Genomic DNA, 19022 nt, shown 5'->3' with positions numbered 1-19022 from the left:
GTGCCACCTGCAAATTCCCAGTGTTTATTAATCCCCTTATGACCTGACCCTCAATTATATTTGAGACTATAACATGTATCGAGGACTTTTGATAAACCAATGTGTTCTTACTGATTTACACATATTTTACCACATAATCATAAAAACTACTCTATTCAGTAGGTGTGATTATCTTTGTTTTGTAGATGAAGAAAGTGAGACCCAGGGATAGCATACAACATGGCCATTGGTATAAGAGAGAGGTCATTTTTCCATCTTAATGAGACTTGCCATCTCTCTACTGTGCCTCCATTATAATGGTTAAGGTCCCAAAGTTTAAAATTGGGGGCGGATGGGAAGGAACAGGAGGGGAGTTGGGGAAGAAAGAGGAGGTTCAAATCTGCTTTTCACTTTATTCACTGAAGGACCTTCACCTCTTTTTTGATTTTTAAAATTTATTAATTTTTAATTGAAGGATAATTGCTTTACAGTATTGTGTTGGTTGCTGCCAAACAGCAACATGAATCAGTCATAGGTATACCTATGTCCCGGACCTTCACCGCTCTAAGCCTCAGTTTCCACATCTGTGGGCTCCTCTGATAGCTCAGTAGGTAAAGAAGCCACCTGCAATATAGGAGACCCCGGTTCAATTCGTGGGTCAGGAAGATCTGCTAGAGAAGGGAAAGGCTACCCACTGCAGTATTCTTGGGCTTCCCTTGTGGCTCAGCTGGTAAAGAATCTGCCTGCAAAGCAGGAGACCTGGGTTCAATCCCTGAGTTAGGAAGATCCCCTGGAGAAGGGAAAGGCTACCTACTGCAGTATTCTGGCCTAGAGAATTCTGTACAGTCCATGGGGTCACAAAGAGTTGGACACGACTGAGCAACTTTCACTTTGCCACATCTGTAGCAGTGAAATACTCTACCATCCCTGCTTCACATAGGTTGTGGAGTTAACTGAGCTTATGGATACAAAGCTCCTACTATTGCATTTGCCACACAGTAGCCTTTTAACATGTGATCATCAGTAGCAGTCCCATAGCTATCTACATACCCTGCTTTGTTTTTCTTCAAAATTTGTATCAGTATTTGACATTATATGTTTGTATATTATTATCTCTCTATCCCACTAGATCATAAACTCCTTAAGAGAAGGAATTTTGCTTTGTTCACCTCTCTCTGCAGGACTTATAATAGCACATGGCTCCTAGGAAGCACCACAAATATTTATTGAAAGAATGGTTGTTATGGCCATAATTACCTCTGTCATACCTCACTGTACACAAAGTAGCTGCACTTTAAATGCTTGCTATGGGGTTTGCGGCAAACAGAAACAAAAGCATTTACCATCATACTATATTGCCTCCCACCACAGGTAAATTGAATGAATAAATGACCTCCTGACTGAGATAACATATTTGAAGACACAGATCACAAAAACAAAGGGAGGCTCTTATATAAATTTGTCATAAATTATATTGTGTGCTTTCTACCCTGGCTTCTATTTGAATGCCACAGGCATGCAAGAAAGAGTAAGTAACATAAGCACATTTTTTCCCCTTAATTTGTTATATGGTGTCCCCAATCCCTGTTAGATCTGGCCATTTGGCCAAGTAAATTATAGAGCCTCCGAGTGGGTGGGGAGTCTCTGGCTCTAGTCCTTGGCTTGGTTTCCCTTGGCTCTACACTCATTTTCCAAAGTCAATTTATGCCTCATTAATATGATCTATTTGATTTTGTATATGACTCAGAACTATATCATCACAAGGCTCCAAAAAATGCATCAGAGTTTTACATGTCAAAACATATGATACTCTTTCATTTCAGTGACTGTTATAAAAATGCTTTTGCTACTTTGAGGAACTGGGTATTTGTGATCATCTGAGCTAAGTTAATTGACACAAAAAGAAATTTTTTTCTTAAACTTTATATAATATAAAAGTACATACACATTTATTGTTAAAAGACAAGACTAGAAGAGTATTTAAGAAGAAATCAAATCTCCTCTGCTCCATCCTTGTCATTCTATCCCTAGAGGTAGCCACCAATGACCATTTGGTATTTATCTTTCTAAACATTGTGAAAAATAGACTTGCCTTGATCTACTCTCTTCCTTTGTGAGGTATGACACTAAAGAGCCACTTAAAAATTATAACCATTCTTTTTAAAAATGTTCTACCACTGAGAATCTCAAATACACACAATAGTAGACAAAGTAATATGACCTCTCACGTACCCATTACCTAGCACAACAACCATCAACCCCAGCCAACGCATGGTCCCAGCCAAACTCGCATTCATTTCTCTCTACCCCGTTTTTTTGAAAATAAATCCCTTATATCCATGCATTTATATATAAATCTCTAAAAGCAATGACCCTTTTTAAACAAAACTGTATGCTGATATTACATCTGAAATATTCCTCAATAGTATTAAATAGTCAGTGTTCAAATCTCCAATTGTCTCATAACTGTCATAAATGGAGCTTTTTTAGCATTAAAAAATTTCGGGATCTAAACAAGCTTCCTGTATTATGATTGGCTGATATATCTTTTAAATCTCTTTTCATTAGTAGACTCCCTTCAATTTCCTTTCCTCTAAAACTTTCTTTGTAGAAGAAACTATGTTTTTTGATCCTCAGAGTTTTACACCATCTGAATCTTGCAGATTGCATCCCCATGGAATAATTTAACATGTCCCTCTGCCTTCTTATGTATTGCCTTTAGTTGACTCTAGAGGCTTGATTAGGTTCAAGTTCAGTGTTTCTCTTGAATGTTGCATAAGGTAAAACTTTGTTTCTTCTATCAGGATGCCCATGATGTCAGACTTGCCTTTTTTTCATTGTTTATTGAAGGAATTTAATATATTAATGTGCACTATGAATCATCAAGAAAGAAAGGATACTGTGTTCCACATTCCCCAAACTTATTTAAGATGAAAATAATTTTTGGCATCACATCTAATAGAGACAGAATTTAACACAACACACTTTGAGAAATGTTGCCCTATATTAGCTGATGAAAGCTTTTTCCCTCTGGAGAAGTCAGACTCTGTCTTTTTGTAATGTCTCCAACCTTTGATGTTCAGTTTGGAGAAGGAAAAGGCAACCTACTCCAGTATTCTTGCCTGGGAAATCCCATGGACAGAGGAGCCTGGAAGGTTACAGTTCATGGGGTCGCAAAAGTCAGACACAACTTAGCGACTAAACCACCACCACTGTGATTCATTATTTTATTAGGATGTGCAAGATGGAGACCTGTCATTCCTTTTTTAAAATAAGTTAACTATAATCCTTTTGTAATATGTTTCTCTTTATTGACTAGTTACCTAACTGTACAGTTTGTAAATGAAAAGGAGGATAAATGCTTGATTCTTTCCCCAATCCTCCAATTTCTTTTTAGTACCATTTGAATTCACTGAGTTAACATATTTGATGAATTTTAATCCACACCATTAATCTTAATTCTCAAATCAGTTCATTTTGGCCTGTGGGAATCTCTTCAGATTGACTTCTGTGAGTCATTTTGAGATGATCCCAATGGTATTTGACAGCTCCTTGCCTCTTGTATGATAAGATATTCCACATTTATCTGGTAGATTTCCTGCTCCAGATTTCAAATCAGCTATTTCTCCTAAAAGCTTTGGCTTCTTTTGTTGGAAATAAGTGTCTGGAAACCACAATTCAGGTGCTAGAGCTATGACTACTTTTAAAAGATGTCAATTTGCTCACATGTTTTGGATGTTGCAAAGAACTTTCTGCAAGCCGTATATAGTCCTAAAAATACTTGCTTGTTTAAGAATGAATTATTTGATAGAAAAAAAAAGAATTTTTTAATCAAATAAAAAAGGAAGAAAAAAATTAATTATCTGAATCTCCTGCTTCTTTTTTTAAGATTTGACATAGCTCTTTTATTTTATTTTTAACTTTTTATTTTATATTGGAATATAGCTGATTTACAATGTTGTAATAGTTTCAGGTGTACAGCAAAGAGATTCAGTTATACATATACGTGTATCCTTTTTCAAATTCTGTTCCTATGTAAGTTGTTACATAATCTTGAACAGCATTCACTGTGCTATACAGTAGGTCCTTGTTGGTTATCCATTTTGTTTATTTTTGAAATAATTTTATTTGTTTATTTAATTTTTACGATGCTGGGTCTTTTGCTCCTGGGGCTTTTCTCTAGTTGCAGGCAGCGGGGGCTACTTTCTAGTTGTGGTGCACAGGCTTCTCATTGCAATGGCTTTTCTTGTTGTGAAGCCCGGGCTCTAGAGCACAGGCTCAATAGTTGAGGCACATGGGTTTAGTTGCTCCATGGCATGTGGGATTTCTCTGGACCAGGGATTGAACCCATGTCTACTGCATTTGCAGGCAGGTTCTTTACCACTGAGCCACCAGGGAAGCTCTACCCATTTTAAATATAGCAGCGTGTACATGTTGATCCCAAACTCCCTATCCCTTCCCCCATTGTTTCTTATAATTGCTTGATGTATCTGTGTCCTTTCTGAAGCTAACAGTTTTAGAACTATAACCGGTCTCAGACCCAAAGTTTGTAGCATGCTAGACACTCAGAATATATACATAGGATGAGAAAAATCAGGCTTTAAGTGCTGAAAGAAACTACCAAAAATGAGTTTCAGAAATCTGAGGAGAAATAGGTGCATTATTAGAATAACTTAGTAGTCTCTGAGGTCATGATTTTAATAGGTTGAACAGGTTATAATAGGTTTAATTTTCTTGGATGTTTGAGTTCCTGTCAGTTCAGTCACTCAGTCATGTCAGACTCTTTGCAACCCCATGGCCTGCAGCATGCCAGGCCTCCCTGTCCATCACCAACTCCAGGAGCTTACTCAAACTTGTGTCCATCACGTCGGTGATGCCATCCAACCATCTCATCCTGTCATCCCTGTCTCCTCCTGCCTTCAATCTTTCCCAGCATCAGGGTCTTTTCCAATGAATCAGTTCTTCACATCAGGTGGCCAAAGTATTGGAGCTTCAGCTTCAGCATCAGTCCTTCCAATGAATATTCAGGACTGATTTCCTTTAGGATGAACTAGTTGGATCTCCTTGCAGTCCAAGGGACCCTCAAGAGTTCTCCAACACCACAGTTCAAAAGCATCAATTCTTCGGTGCTCAGCTTTCTTTATAGTCCAACTCTCACATCCATAAATGACTACTGGAAAAAACATAGCTTAGACTAGACAGAGCTTTGTTGGTAATGTCTCTGCTTTTTTTTTAAATTAATTTATTTTTTATTGAAGGATAATTGCTTTACAGAATTTTGACAGGTTTTCTGTCAAACCTCAACATAAATCAGCCATAGGTACACATATATCCCCTCCCTATTGTAACTCCCTCCCATCTCCCTCCCCATCCCACCCCTCTAGGTTGATACAGAGCCTCTGTTTGAGTTTCCTGAGCCATACAGCAAATTCCCATTGGCTATCTATTTTACAAATGGTAATGTAAGTTTCCATGTTACTCTCTCCATACATCTCACCCTCTCCTCCGCTCTCCCTGTGTCCATAGGTCTGTTCTCTATGTCTGTTTCTCCATTGTTGCCCTGTAAATAAATTCTTCAGTACCATTTTTCTAGATTCCGTATATATGCATTAGAATATGGTATTTATCTTTCTCTTTCTAACTCACTTCATTCTGTATAATAGGTTCTAGGTTCATCCACCTCATTAGAACTGATTCAAATACATTCCTTTCTATGAATATTACTTAGCCAAAAAAATGTCTCTGCTTTTTAATATGCTGTCTAGGTATGTCATAGTATGTTTGTTTAAAAAGCAACTATTTGACAGACCTAGACTCTATTTTTAAAGGAGCGCTTCTGTGAAAAGATACAAGTCTTAATTTCCTACTTCCGGTCATCTTCACCTGAACATTTCAACCTAAAATAATTGTCTAATAGAGACAAACATGAGTGAGGCAGGTCCGAGGGCTTGGCAGGGGTGGGGCAGGGATGGAATGACTGGTTGGTTGAGAGATATGAAGCCTTTGGTTGGTGGGTGGGGAAACACAGGCATGAGAATGTGCCTGTGAAGTTGCAGATAGGCCCTGGGCAGTTTGGAGGGGTAGGATCTGAAGCACAGGCCACAGTAAAAAGCTGGTTCAGTTGAGAGGTGGATCCGGCTATTGCTGGGACAGGGAAGGGATGTAAAAAATTTAGCCTTTCTTCCTCTGTCTCCCCCTCCTTCCTCTTGTAATTTTCTGCTGAAGTTTGCTCCCTCAAGCCCCATCTTTGCTCTGTTTCCTACAATAGCTTCTTTCTCCAAGAACCTTTAGGCAACCGTCATTTGGAATAAAAGAATGAGAATTTTTGCTTGCTAATGGGAAAACCCAACACTGGCTACCTCCACCAAATGAGCTATTGTGAAGAAATGGATAGCTCTGCAAATCAATAAGAAGCTAAGAGAACTTGCCTTGGAAGCTGGCAGGACCCTCGGTAGCTCTAGGAGCAAGAAGGAACTAAAGGATCTATTTCCTGGCAGGATCGCTCTTCCGGGATGTCTGGGATAAACCAGTTGTCAGAATCTCAAAAGAGAGTTTGCTTTGCCAAGGTCATGAGAGAAAGTGAGAGACAGCCCACTGGAATTACTCTCCCATCAAGGCTACACATGATAGAGGAGAAGTGCTTGAAATTGGCTGTCCTGTTAGGAAGAGGGAATGAATGCTAGTCAGTCAAAAAACAGATGACTTTTTAAATCCAAAGATATTGACTTATTATCATTTCTTAAAAAATGAATAAATGAATATGAAAACAGTGTTAATATTATATCCACACTATTACTTCTCTTCATACTGCAATTTATTTTTAGCTAGTCTCTTTTTTTTTTAATTGGAGGATAATTGAGATACAAGGTTGTGTTGATTTCTGCCATGCAACAACTCAGATCAGTCATAACTATTACTTTTAATCTATGTGCCAAGAATTATGTCATTCATAGTCAGTATTTCTATTTTTTACAGCAAAGCTGTAAGTTTGGCAAGATGTTCTGCCTGTAATTGATACTCAGAGAGGTTAAATGTTGAATCACAGCTAGTAACTGGCAGAGATGAGATTTGGATTCAGATCTACTGACCAAACAAATCACTGTTCCATGCTGTTTGACACCCCCACCCAGATCAGGACTAATTTCTCTCTCCTTTAATCTTTAAGATAAATTTTGACACCACTTTATTTACCACTATTTGCAACATTAATTTTTCATACTGTTCATGGGGTCCTCAAGGCAAGAATACTGAAGTGGTTTTCCATTCCCTTCTCCAGTGGACCACGTTTTGTCAGAACTCTCCACCATGACCCGTCCGTCTTGGGTAGCCCTGCATGGTATGGTTCATAGTTTCATTGAGTTAGACAAGGCTGTGATCCATGAGATCAGATTAGTTAATTTTCTGTGATTGTGGTTTTCAGCCTGTCTGCCCTCTGATGGAGAAGGATAAGAGGCTTATGGAAGCTTCCTGATGGGAGAGACTGACTCAGGGGGAAACTGGGTCTTGTTCTGATGGGCGGGGCCATGCTCAGTAAATCTTTAATTCAATTTTCTGTTGATGGGTGAAGCTGTGTTCCTTCCCTGTTATTTACCTGGGGCCAAACTATGGTGGAGGTAATGAAGATGATGGCAACCTCCTTCAAAAAGTCCCATGCATGTATTGCTACACTCAGTGCCCCTAACCCTGCAGCAGGCCACCACTGGCCCACGCCTCCACTTGACCTGCCTTTTGAGAAATCTGTATGCAGGTCAGGAAGTAACGGTCAGAACTAGACATGGAACAACAGACTGGTTCCAAATCGGAAAAGGAGTACATTAAGTCTGTATATTGTCACCCTGCTTATTTAACTTCTGTGCAGAGTACATCATGAGAAATGCTAGGCTGGATGAAGCACAGGCTGGAATCAAGATTGCCAGGAGAAATATCAATAACCTCAGATATGCAGATGACACCACCCTTATGGCAGAAAGCGAAGAAGAACTAAAGAGCCTCTTGATGAAAGTGAAAGAGGAGAGTGAAAAAGTTGGCTTAAAACTCAACATTCAGAAAACTAAGATCATAGCATCTGGTCCCATCACTTCATGACAAATAGATGGGAAAACAGTGGAATCAGTGACAGACTTTATTTTTGGGGCTCCAAAGTCACTGCAGATAGTGGCTGCAGCCATGAAGTTAAAAGACGCTTACTCCTTGGAAGAAAAGCTATGACCAACCTAGACAGCATATTAAAAAGCAGAGACATTACTTTGCCAACAAAGGTCCATCTAATCAAAGCTATGGTTTTTCCAGTAGTCATGTATGGATGTGAGAGTTGGACTATAAAGAAAGCTGAACACTGAAGAATTGATGCTTTTGAACTGTGGTGTTGGAGAAGACTCTTGGACAGCAAGGAGATCCAACTAGTTCATCCTAAAGGAAATCAGTCCTGAATATTCATTGGAAGGATTGATGCTGAAGCTGAAGCTCCAATACTTTGGCCACCTGACGCTGGGAAAGATTGAAGGCAGGAGGAGAAAAGGATGAGATGGTTGGATGGCATCACCAACTCAATGGACATGAGTTTGAGTAAACTCCGGAAGTTGGTGATGGACAGGGAAGCCTAGCATGCTGCAGTCCCTGGGGTCGCAAAGAGTTGGACACGACTGAGCGACTGAACTGACTGACTGAAACATTAATTTGGGCATGTTTATTTCTCATTCATTGTTATTACTGAAGAGTCATAGTTATTCAAATTTTGTGATTTCTTTCTTGAATTTTTAAAGGCAATGCTTTCTCTTTATTTAAAAGAAATCTTTTACAATTAAAACCTTATGTCCTGCTTTGCTTTCATTTCCTCCCATGAGTCAGTGACCTTAAGAATAAAAAGCTCCATACCCCTGGACTAAGCCCAGGAAAATAAAATTCCATTATTAGTACCAGTCAACTCTGATAAAATGTCCTTTCCTCACCGGTCACATCCTTTCACAACTTCTTTCTGCCCCTACAGACATAATTAGTCATCAAAGCCTAGTTTTTTCAACTTCTTACAGAAAATTTCACAATATATAAAAGTAGAAAGAATGATACCATCAACTCCCTTGACCCAACTTATACAATTTACTCACACACCCTCACATATGCACATTTATAGGCAATTCTTTAAAAAATTTTTTTTAATTGAAGGATAATTGCTTCACAGAATTTTGTGGTTTTCTGTCATATATCAACAAGAATCAGCCTTAGGTACACCCTGTCCCCTCCCTTTTGAACCTCCCTCCCGTCTCCCTCCCCATCCCACCCTTCATCCTGTCACAGAGTCCCTATTTGAGTTCCCTGAGTCATACAGCAAATTCCCATTGGCTATCTATTTTACATACGGTATTGTAAATTTCCAGGTTACTCTCTCTATACATCTCACCTTCTCTCTCCTCCCCTCTCTCATGTCCATAGGTTTGTTCTCTATGTCTGTTCCTGCCCTGAAAATAAATTTATTGGTACCATCTTTCTAGATTCCATATATTTGCATTAGTATATGATATTTATATTTCTCTTTCTGACTTACTTCACTCTGTATAATAGGCTCTAGGTTTGTCCACCTCATTAGAACTGACTCAAATGTGTTCCTTTTTATGGGTGAATAGTATTCCATTGTATATATGTACCACAACATCTTTATCCATTCATCTATTGATGGATATCTAGGTTGCTTCCATGTTCTAGATATTGTAAAGAGTGCTGCAATGAACATTGTGGTACATGTATTTTTTCCATTTTGGTTTCCTCAGTGTCTATGCCTAAGAGTGGGATTAATGGGTCATATGGTTGGTTTTATTCCTAGCTTTTTAAGGAATTTCTATACTGTCTTCTATAGCAGCTGTACCAGTTTGCAATCCCACCAACAGTGTAAGAAAGTTCCCTTTTCTCCACACCCTTTCCAGGATTTATTGTTCGTAGACTTTTTGATGATGGCCATTCTGACTAGTATGAGGTGATATCTCATTGTAGTTTTGATTTGCATTTCTCTAATAATGAGTGGTGTTGAACATCTTTTCATGTGCTTGTCAGCCATCTGTATGTCTTCTTTGGAGAAAAGTCTGTTTAGGTCTTTTTCCCATTTTTTTGATTGGGTTGTTTGTTTTTCTGGTATTGAGTTGTATGAGCTGCTTGTATATTTTGGAAATTAATTCTTTGTCAGTTGTTTCCTTTGCTATTATTTTCTCCCATTCTGAGGATTGTCTTTTCACCTTGTTTGTAATTTCCTTTGCTGTGCAAAAGCTTTTAAGTATAATTAGGTCCCACTTGTTTATTTTTGTTTTTATTTCCATTACTCTAGGAGGTAGGTCATAGAAGATCTTGCTTTGATTTATGTCACCAAGTTTTCTGCCTATGTTTTCCTCTATGAGTTTTATAGTTTCAGGTCTACATTTAGGTCTTTAATCCATTCTGAGTTTATCTTTGTGTGTTGTGTTACGAAGTATTCTAATTTCATTCTTTTGCACATAGCTGTCCAGTTTTGCCAGCACCAGTTATCAAAGAGACTATCTTTGCCCCATTGTATATTCTTGTATAGACAATTCTTTCCTCCCCAGCTGGATGATTCTGAAGCTAACTCCAGACATCATGATTTTATCTTCGAGGATCTCAGTGTGTATCTCTGAAACATGAGGATTCTAATCAACATAATTATAACATCATGACCAAATCAAATGCATTTGTTTAAAATTCCTTAATATCAAGTATCCAGTCGGTAGTCAAATTCCCCCAGTTGTCTCATATATATTCTGGGTCAAATCAGGATCTAAACCAGGCCAAACTGTTAAGGAGACATCAATCACTGTACAACCTTTTACAATCTCAATTTTGTTTGAACACAGCTTTTTCATTTCGGTTTTCTTTTAGAAATCAGATTCTGATTGGCTGGTAGTCTAAGCTTGCCTGACCTTGAAGTTGCTCTTGGAGGCAAGTTGCATGAGTCAAGCTCTCTCAGCCCACATCTCCTGGTTAAGTAAGTCTATCTCTCAATTTAGTTAGGAGAAAAAAGCCAAACTTTTCTTTATATTTTTCCCGTTTTTCATAATTTCAACATTTCTCCTAATGGAGTGAAGAAAGCAGGAATTGTTCTCTAAAATGTAGAGTTTACTGGGACTTCGCTGGCAGTCCAGTGGTAAAGACGCCACGCTGACACTGCAGGGTCACGGGTTTGATCTTTGGTCAGAGAACTGGGATACCGCATGTTGGGATCCCACATGCTGTATGATGCAGTGAAAAGACTTCTTAAAAATTTAAAAATAAAATGTAGAATTTACTTATGGGAACCCTGTCTATAATAACTTCGGTTTACACCTAATCCAAATGTTCATCAGAAAGGGCTTAGTTAAACAGGCTATGGCATGTCCGAACAATGGGAAGCCAACTCTCATTTTAAAATAAGAGGTTGCCCTACATGGAGTGACATGGAAATACCAAGTACCAAGATATATTAGTGAATGAACATGAAACAATATGGGTAATGTGATCCACTTTTTCTTTCAAATTGTGTGTGTCTATATACGCATAAAGAAACCTAGAAGAATAACCACCAGATCTTGGAGGGAAGATGTAAAATTATGGAGGAATTTCACTCTCTATTTTTTTTATTTTTGTATCATTTAAATGCTTTTAACAGTGTGTATTAGCTTTATGATGTGAAAAAATACAAGTTGAAATATCATCTTATGTACATATTATGAAAGTGAAAGTGCAAGTTGCTCAGTGGTGTCTGACTCTTTGCAAGCCCATGAAACCATCAGGCCCCTCTGTCCGTGGAATTCTCCCAGCAAGAATACTGGAGTGGGTTGCTATGACCTTCTCCAGGGGATCCTTCCAACCCAGGGATCGAACCTGAATCTCCTGCATTGCAGGCAGATTCTTTACTGTCTGAGCCACCTGGAAGCCCATACATATTATGAATATTTTCTATTCATAATGTATGAAATTTGAATATTATGAAATATAATGCATATATTGTATATAAGATAATATATAAGTATAGTTCCTTCTTTCTGTAATCTTTCTTCAATACCAGGAATAATTTAGATTTTTCTCTACCATAGATACACTATTTTTTCAACTAGAAGAATATTTGAAGATACAACTCAGTAGTCTTCCTTTAATCACAGCAACAGTATTGAACTATGATTCTGTGCCAAATACAGAGGTAAATTTTAGACACATTATCTCATTTAATCTCTGGAATAATTATTTGGTATAAATATTGTTATCTACATTTTACATGTAAAGATAGTGAAACTTTAATTGGCAAAGTTACTTGCTCAAGTCATAGTTGGGCTCCTTATCTCACACTCTTCCATTCTAAGGTCTATAACCTCACCCCCTAAAGCACACTGGTCTTACCTTCATAAGTGTAATAAATATAAAGACGATGGCGATTCTCCAAAATTCATGGCCATCATCTTCTCATGCTCCTCTTATACTTTTCCTTTTATCTATTTATTTGGCTGTGCTGATCTTTGTTGCTGCGCATGGGCTCTCTCTAGTTGCAGGAAGTGGGGATACCCTCTAGTTGAGGTGCGTGGGCTTCTCATTGCGGTGGCTTCTCTTGTTGCCAAGCATGGGCTCTAGGATGCTGCAGCAGGTGGGCTCAGTAGTTATGGCACATGGGCTTTGTTGCCCCGAGGCATGTGGGATCTTCCCAGACCAGGGATCAAACCTGGGTCCCCTGCATTGGCAGGCAGATTCTTAACCACTGGACCATCAGGGAAGTCCCTCATGCTTCTTTTAAATAAGCCTAGTAGATCTTCCAACTGTGTCAGAAGATCTCAAGACCATGCCCAGATTTGATCATTTGTTAGGAGGACTACAGGACTCAGCATATATTTGACCTCCTGGCCATGATTTATTACAGTGAAAGAAGGCAAAGCAAAATCAGCAAAAGAAAAAGTACATGAGGCGAAGTCCAAGGGGACCAGGCACAAGCTTTCAGTCCTCTCTTAAGACAGTCCCTTAGGATGCACTTAATACCCCCAGCAGCAAGCTGTGATGACACAGATGAACTGTTCCCAGCCAAGAAAGCTTATTAGAGAGTCAGCACCCAGGGTTTTTATTGGAGGCCAGTCACATAGGTACCCCCTGTTTGGTATATAGCCAGATTCCAGACTCCCAGAAGAAAATCAGGTGTTTGACGTAAACCATACAGTTTGTACAAATAGTTTGAGCTCAGTGAGCCCCTCTTACCAGTTAACCATGGGAACCCCTCCCAAATTTAAATTCCCAATTGCTAGCCAAGGGCTAGCCTCATAAGCCAACTTGTCAAAAGATGCCATTCAGACTTGTTAATCCTATTCTGCACAGCCATGAAACAATTAGAGGAGTCAAATGCACAATAAGAATAAAGTTACATCAGCAACCTCCAGTCTACTTTTATGATGAAAATGGAGAAGCTGATCAATACCTCTTTTCAGGAAATCACATTTTCCCTCCAGAAACCTGAAGATACAGTGCAGAACCCTAGTGTCACAGGCCAGACAGCCCTTTGACATCCACTTTCTGTGGACAAAGGCATGGAAGTTCTTGTCCCTTTCTTCACTTTCCACATTTTTCTTCAGCTTCCACGAAATTTTAGAAAGAATTTTCCCTATGACTATAGCAGTACCCATTCAATTGCTCAACATAAGGAAGGTCTTTGAAAAGCGATTTGTTTTTGAGCTTCTTGGTCACTATTATAACCTTTTGACATCCACTTCCAAATCAGGTGACATGTACAAAGAATGCAGGCTGAAAAAGAATCTAGCCAAGTACCTGTTCACTCAGAAGGTACTGTCCCTCCCAGGTTAGTTTGCCATACACACTAGGGAAACTCTAACTTTACTTTTAGGGTAACTTTGGCCCTATTTTTTTACATGAATTATTACACTTTATACCTCCAGGCACCCAAGATATTATGGATGATGTCAATTAAGGATATGCTATCTTATGTAGGCCATGTGTTCAGAGTTCAGCAATTTGAGGATTGTCCAAACACTAGACCAATTTGTCCTGTCCAAATGGAGTTCTTTCCTTGTTTACAATTCAGTCTCCACCGAAAATGATGGAAATGGAAGGTTGGGAGACTGCTGCTCTTACAAAATCTGAGTTGAAAACTTTTAAATTCAGCTCAGTTCTGGTATCATTTATGCATGTTTTACTTAGATATATGGAAGGCTATATTTCCTTCTTCACACTCAAACCAACTTGTTATAGCCATAACAAGTCAGATATTTGCCTCTTTGGGTTTGCAAATCATTGACGTTACACATCTGCTAGTATATTCCTTCTGAGTGATATAACTCTGGATAACATGATATTTGCATAAAAATAAACAATACATTTGGGGGCTTTATGTGCTTTTATGGATTCCTCCAAAAGGAAATTTTAGCAAATATGTTAGGCAATGTTCTTTCTCTCTGTTTTAAAGTACGTTTAATATTTCTGTACTTGCATTGAATCAGAGATATTCAACTACATTGAATAGGTATGTAATTTCTACCGATGAGTAACTGGGAACTAGCATATCAAAAATCTTCCATAAAAACTTAGAGGATTTTGTCTGTTTTCTTGATTCATTCTGTGATCACATAGTGCTTATGACATCTCTTTAACTAACTAATAGATTATCTCCTCCTTTTTTATTTAACACATCAGACCTTTGTCTGTTCTCTATCAAAGTTCCCTGAAAGGGACTTCCCTGGCGGTCCAGTGGTTAAGACTTTGCCATCACTGGAATGTGGTGCGGGTTTAATCCCTGGTCACACAGTTAAGATCCCACATGCTGCTGCTGCTGCTGCTAAGTCGCTTCAGTTGTGTCCAACTCTGTGCGACCCCATAGATGGCAGCCCACCAGGCTCCCCCGTCCCTAGGATTCTCCAGGCGAGAACACTGGAGTGGGTTGCCATTTCCTTCTCCAGTGCATGAAAGTGAAAAGAGAAAGTGAAGTCGCTCAGTCGTGTCCAACTCTTAGCGACCCCATGGACCGCAGACTACCAGGCTCCTCCATCCATGGGATTTTCCAGGCAAGAGTACTGGAGTGGGTTGCCATTGCCTTCTCTGAGATCCCACATGCCTTGCAGCCAAAAAATAAAAACATGAAACTGAAGCAATAACGTAACAAATTCAATAAAGACTTTAAAAAGTAGTCCACAACAACAACAAAAAGCTCCCTGTAAGCAATGACGATATTTTTATTTATCTCTGTATTGAGCCAGGTATGGGAAAGATAGCTGGTATTTATTAACCTTTTATCAACCAGGTGAATGAGTGAATAAATGAATAGGTTGTAAACGCCTCAAGAATATGAGCTACCTATTCCCGTATCTTCCACATAGTGTTTACTAGATAAATATTTGTGATCCTGAAGGGGAATCTGAGTACTATTGCAAAATCAGACAAGTGGATGTGCCTTGCTGCTTCTCCAGAACTGAAAATTCGCAAGTAATACTTATTTCTTAGAGATACATGCCAAAAGATGTATGAATGAAAAGACTTGGTGTTTATCACTTGCTTCAAAATAATCAGGGAAAATGAGGCACAACACACAACTAAAACAAGATTAACCAAGAATTGATATAAAGTTGAAGTTTAGCATATATTTGAAGGTTTTCATAATAAAGTTTCATAGTGAACTTTGCCTGAACTTTGCCTGAGATACAGCTGTCTAACATGTTTATGTATCCATTCCAGTTTGTTAATTTTTTTCTGGGAAAAAGAGATTCTATTTACTGATTACCTAGATAGCAAATCTTTGTCAAGCTTTCTGGCAACTTTTTAACATCTTTAATTTATTTGGATAATTCCTCACCATTTGAATCCTTGACTTCCCAGCATAGAAACCAGAACTCACTTTACCAGCCTCCTTTGTGGCTGGGATACACATACATATATACACATAGGACTTAGAGTCTGTCAATCAGGAATATCCAGAAAAATCACCAGTTCAGAAGAGTGACATGAATAAGGAGATTCCAGAAAGAATTATTTCTGATGAGAGTGGTGTGGAGGCATTCAGCCTACAGAGGCAGAACTGACCAGGAGCCCAGGAATTGCATCTTCTGTCTAGAACTGTGTCCAATCTCTAAAGTGTTCAGCATTATAATCTGGGCATTGTTCCTGGTTCCTTAACCTCCATGTCTAACTCTCTGGCCCTCCTAGACACTGATATGTTTTAACAAATTTCTGTACTGCTTGCACTAACTAAAGTAAGTTTGCAACTAAATTCTCCGACTGAAATATCTACCTTATATTAGGTATTCGATATCTGGTATCTCATTGAAGCTGGAAGCTACCTATTGAAATTTGAAAAGAGGGTAGGGGAATATTATGAAAAACTTTGTTGGAATGTATCAGATATACAAAGGGAGCCCTTAAATGTCACTTAGAAAAGGAAGAGGGGGAGCTATAAGGTCAGTGGAGTATAGTTTGAATTTTCTCAGGACTTTTTCAACCAATATAGAGGAAGCAAAAAAGAATGGCAGCTGTGGCCAAGCACAATTATTCTAGAATGCCTCTGCAAAGTATAAACAACCTACCTTTGGCTACCAGTGGGCATGGCTAGCTCAGGTCCCTACCTCTCCCTAATGAGCTGTGTCTGTCTGAGCAGGCCCAACCCACCTACATAAAAATCAAGAGTCAACACTCCCCTCTCCCATGGTAGAAATACATCTACAGACCACTGTGGAAAGTCACACCACCCACCTACACTCATCAATCTTAAATGTAGATGAGCTTTCCTTTTAAACATAAATAAACCCCTGTGAGAGGCAGAATAATGGCCCCCAAACATATCTATGTTCTAATCCCCCTGGGGAACTATGAATAAATTAGCTTCTATGGCAAAAGGAGGGCCTTCCCTGGTGGCTCAGTGGTAATCTGCCTGCCAGTACAGGAGACACTGGTTCAAAATCTGGGTCAGGAAGATCCCCTGGATAAGGAAATGGCAACCCACTCCTGTCTTCTTGCCTAAGAAATCCCATGGACAGAGGAGCCTGATGGGCTATAGTCCATGGGGTCACAAAAGAGTTGGACATGACTTAGCGACTAAACAACAACAAATGGCAAAAGGGAACTAAAGTTGCAGATGACCTTAAGATAGGGCAATTATTCTAGATTGTTCAGGTGGGTTCAGTGGAATTACAAGGATCCATAAATATGGAAGAGGGAAGCAGAAGGGGAGTCCAGAATGACGGGATGTGAGGTGAACTTTACAAGTTGTTGCTGGCTTTGCTGAAAGAGAAAAGGGCCATGAGCCAGAAAATGTGGGGGCAATCTCTGAAGCTAGAAAAAGCAAGGGAACATCTCTTCCAGAGCCTCAAGAAAGGAACACAGTCTTGCTAACAGCTGGATTGTATTCCAGGGAGCCTCATGTTGTACTTCTAACCTACAAAACTGTAAGATAGTAAATCTGCGTTGTTTTAAGCTACTAAATTTGTATTAACTTGTTACAACAACCAAAGAGATGTAATACAGCCCCCAAGGATAAAAACCATGAGTGTGGGAGACTTGGCGTGATCAATAAACAAATGCCCACTTGAAGAATTCTGATCTGAGAGATAGACATGTAAGAAGTGCCCCTGACTGCTGAGCATGGATATTAACAAACACAAAACCCAGCTAAGAAAAGACCTGGCATTGACACTTAACAGGTTATGAGATCTTAGATTACCAGCCTCACTAAATAAAGTGAGGGCGACAGAGGATGAGATGGCTGGATGGCATCACCAATTCAATGGACATGAACTTGGGCAAACTCTAGGAGATGGTGAGGGACAGGGAAGCCTGGCATACTGCAGTCCACAGGGTTGCAAAGCATTGGATACAACTTGGCGACTGAACAGCAACAGTATCTGCTCTGGTTAATGCAGTGTTGATAGGATTAAACGAAGTGGTATAAATGTCTATACACAAAGTTATTTTTTAATTATTGTTGCTAGCTGTGACTACACTAATGGGGGGGACAACCTAAGCCATCATAGACCTTCTGTTATTTGAAGACCATCCAAGTGACATCATCACAGTGGATACTGGACATTCAATAAATATTATTGAGGCTATATGGTATGATGTCTAAGAGTACCAGCAATAGGCTAAGACAGACCTGAATTCTGCCTCTGTGTGCCATTAGGTGATTACTCAACCTCCTTATCTGTAAAATGTGAATAATGGAGTTATAAGAATGAAGATGAGATAATGTCAGTAAAGCTTTTGGCACAAGGCCTAGGATCCACTGGGGACTCAGCTTAATGATAGCACTCATTATTTATAATGAGCACTTATTACTACAAGACATCTACTGCTTTTTTTTCATCTACCGCTTTTGAACACTTAAAAAATTTTTACCCGTATTATTTCATTTGGTTATCAAAGTCTCCCTTGGGAAGAAGCATAGCAAGTTTATATCCACTTTTCATATACGAAAAATAATGCACAGAAAAGAAACCCACTTCTCTGGAGGGAATGAATACAAGGATTGGTTTCACCTGAAGAGATTCAAAGGGAACTGCAATAGCTAAAATAATCCAGGAATGAATTTCCTATTGTTCACACCAATAATACTAGAAGACTAGGAGGAAATGAATAATAAATATAATAAAAAATTTTTATAATATCATTCACACCTCTAGCATGCTAGAGGAGAATTTTGGTAATTTTTTTAAAGCCAGACTTAAGAAGTGGAACTAGTCTCTTTAGGCCTCAAGAGGTCAAATGAGGCAAAAATTATCTGCCAAAAGTCCTGTGTTTGGTGAGAGTTTAGACGACAAACCATGATGGCATCTATAAGAGGAGTTGGAGCCATTACAAAACCAACCTCTGTATGTGGTCTTCATTATCCACAGGAAAAGCAGAAGAGGGAAATAAGATGGTTTGATTAGTGTCTTACCCCCATAGCCAGGTCTGACGACTGATTTACATGTCAGGACTGCTGCAGACCTCCAGCAGAGTTTCCTCTGGCTTCGCCCTGCCCAGGAATAATAGTTCACCATCTTTCGGGTCCTAAAGATGGCTTAAAACTCAACAGTCAAAAACTGAAGATCATG

General features: G+C 39.1%; 1 long non-coding RNA gene across 1 annotated transcript in view; it reads left to right on the top strand.

Moving 5' to 3' along the window:
* Positions 1 to 19022, top strand: part of LOC145518225 (uncharacterized) — a 51295-nt gene that overhangs the window by 5320 nt on the left and 26953 nt on the right. Inside the window, exon 2 of the long non-coding RNA XR_014062765.1 lies at positions 12051 to 12154. This is a non-coding gene — a long non-coding RNA (uncharacterized LOC145518225). The remainder of the gene's footprint in view (positions 1 to 12050; positions 12155 to 19022) is intronic.

Source organism: Giraffa tippelskirchi, chromosome 8 (genome assembly GCF_054371585.1).
Source record: "Giraffa tippelskirchi isolate mGirTip1 chromosome 8, T2T-mGirTip1v1.2.pri, whole genome shotgun sequence".
Lineage (NCBI taxonomy): Eukaryota > Metazoa > Chordata > Mammalia > Artiodactyla > Giraffidae > Giraffa > Giraffa tippelskirchi.
This window is presented reverse-complemented; position numbering and strand designations above follow the sequence as displayed.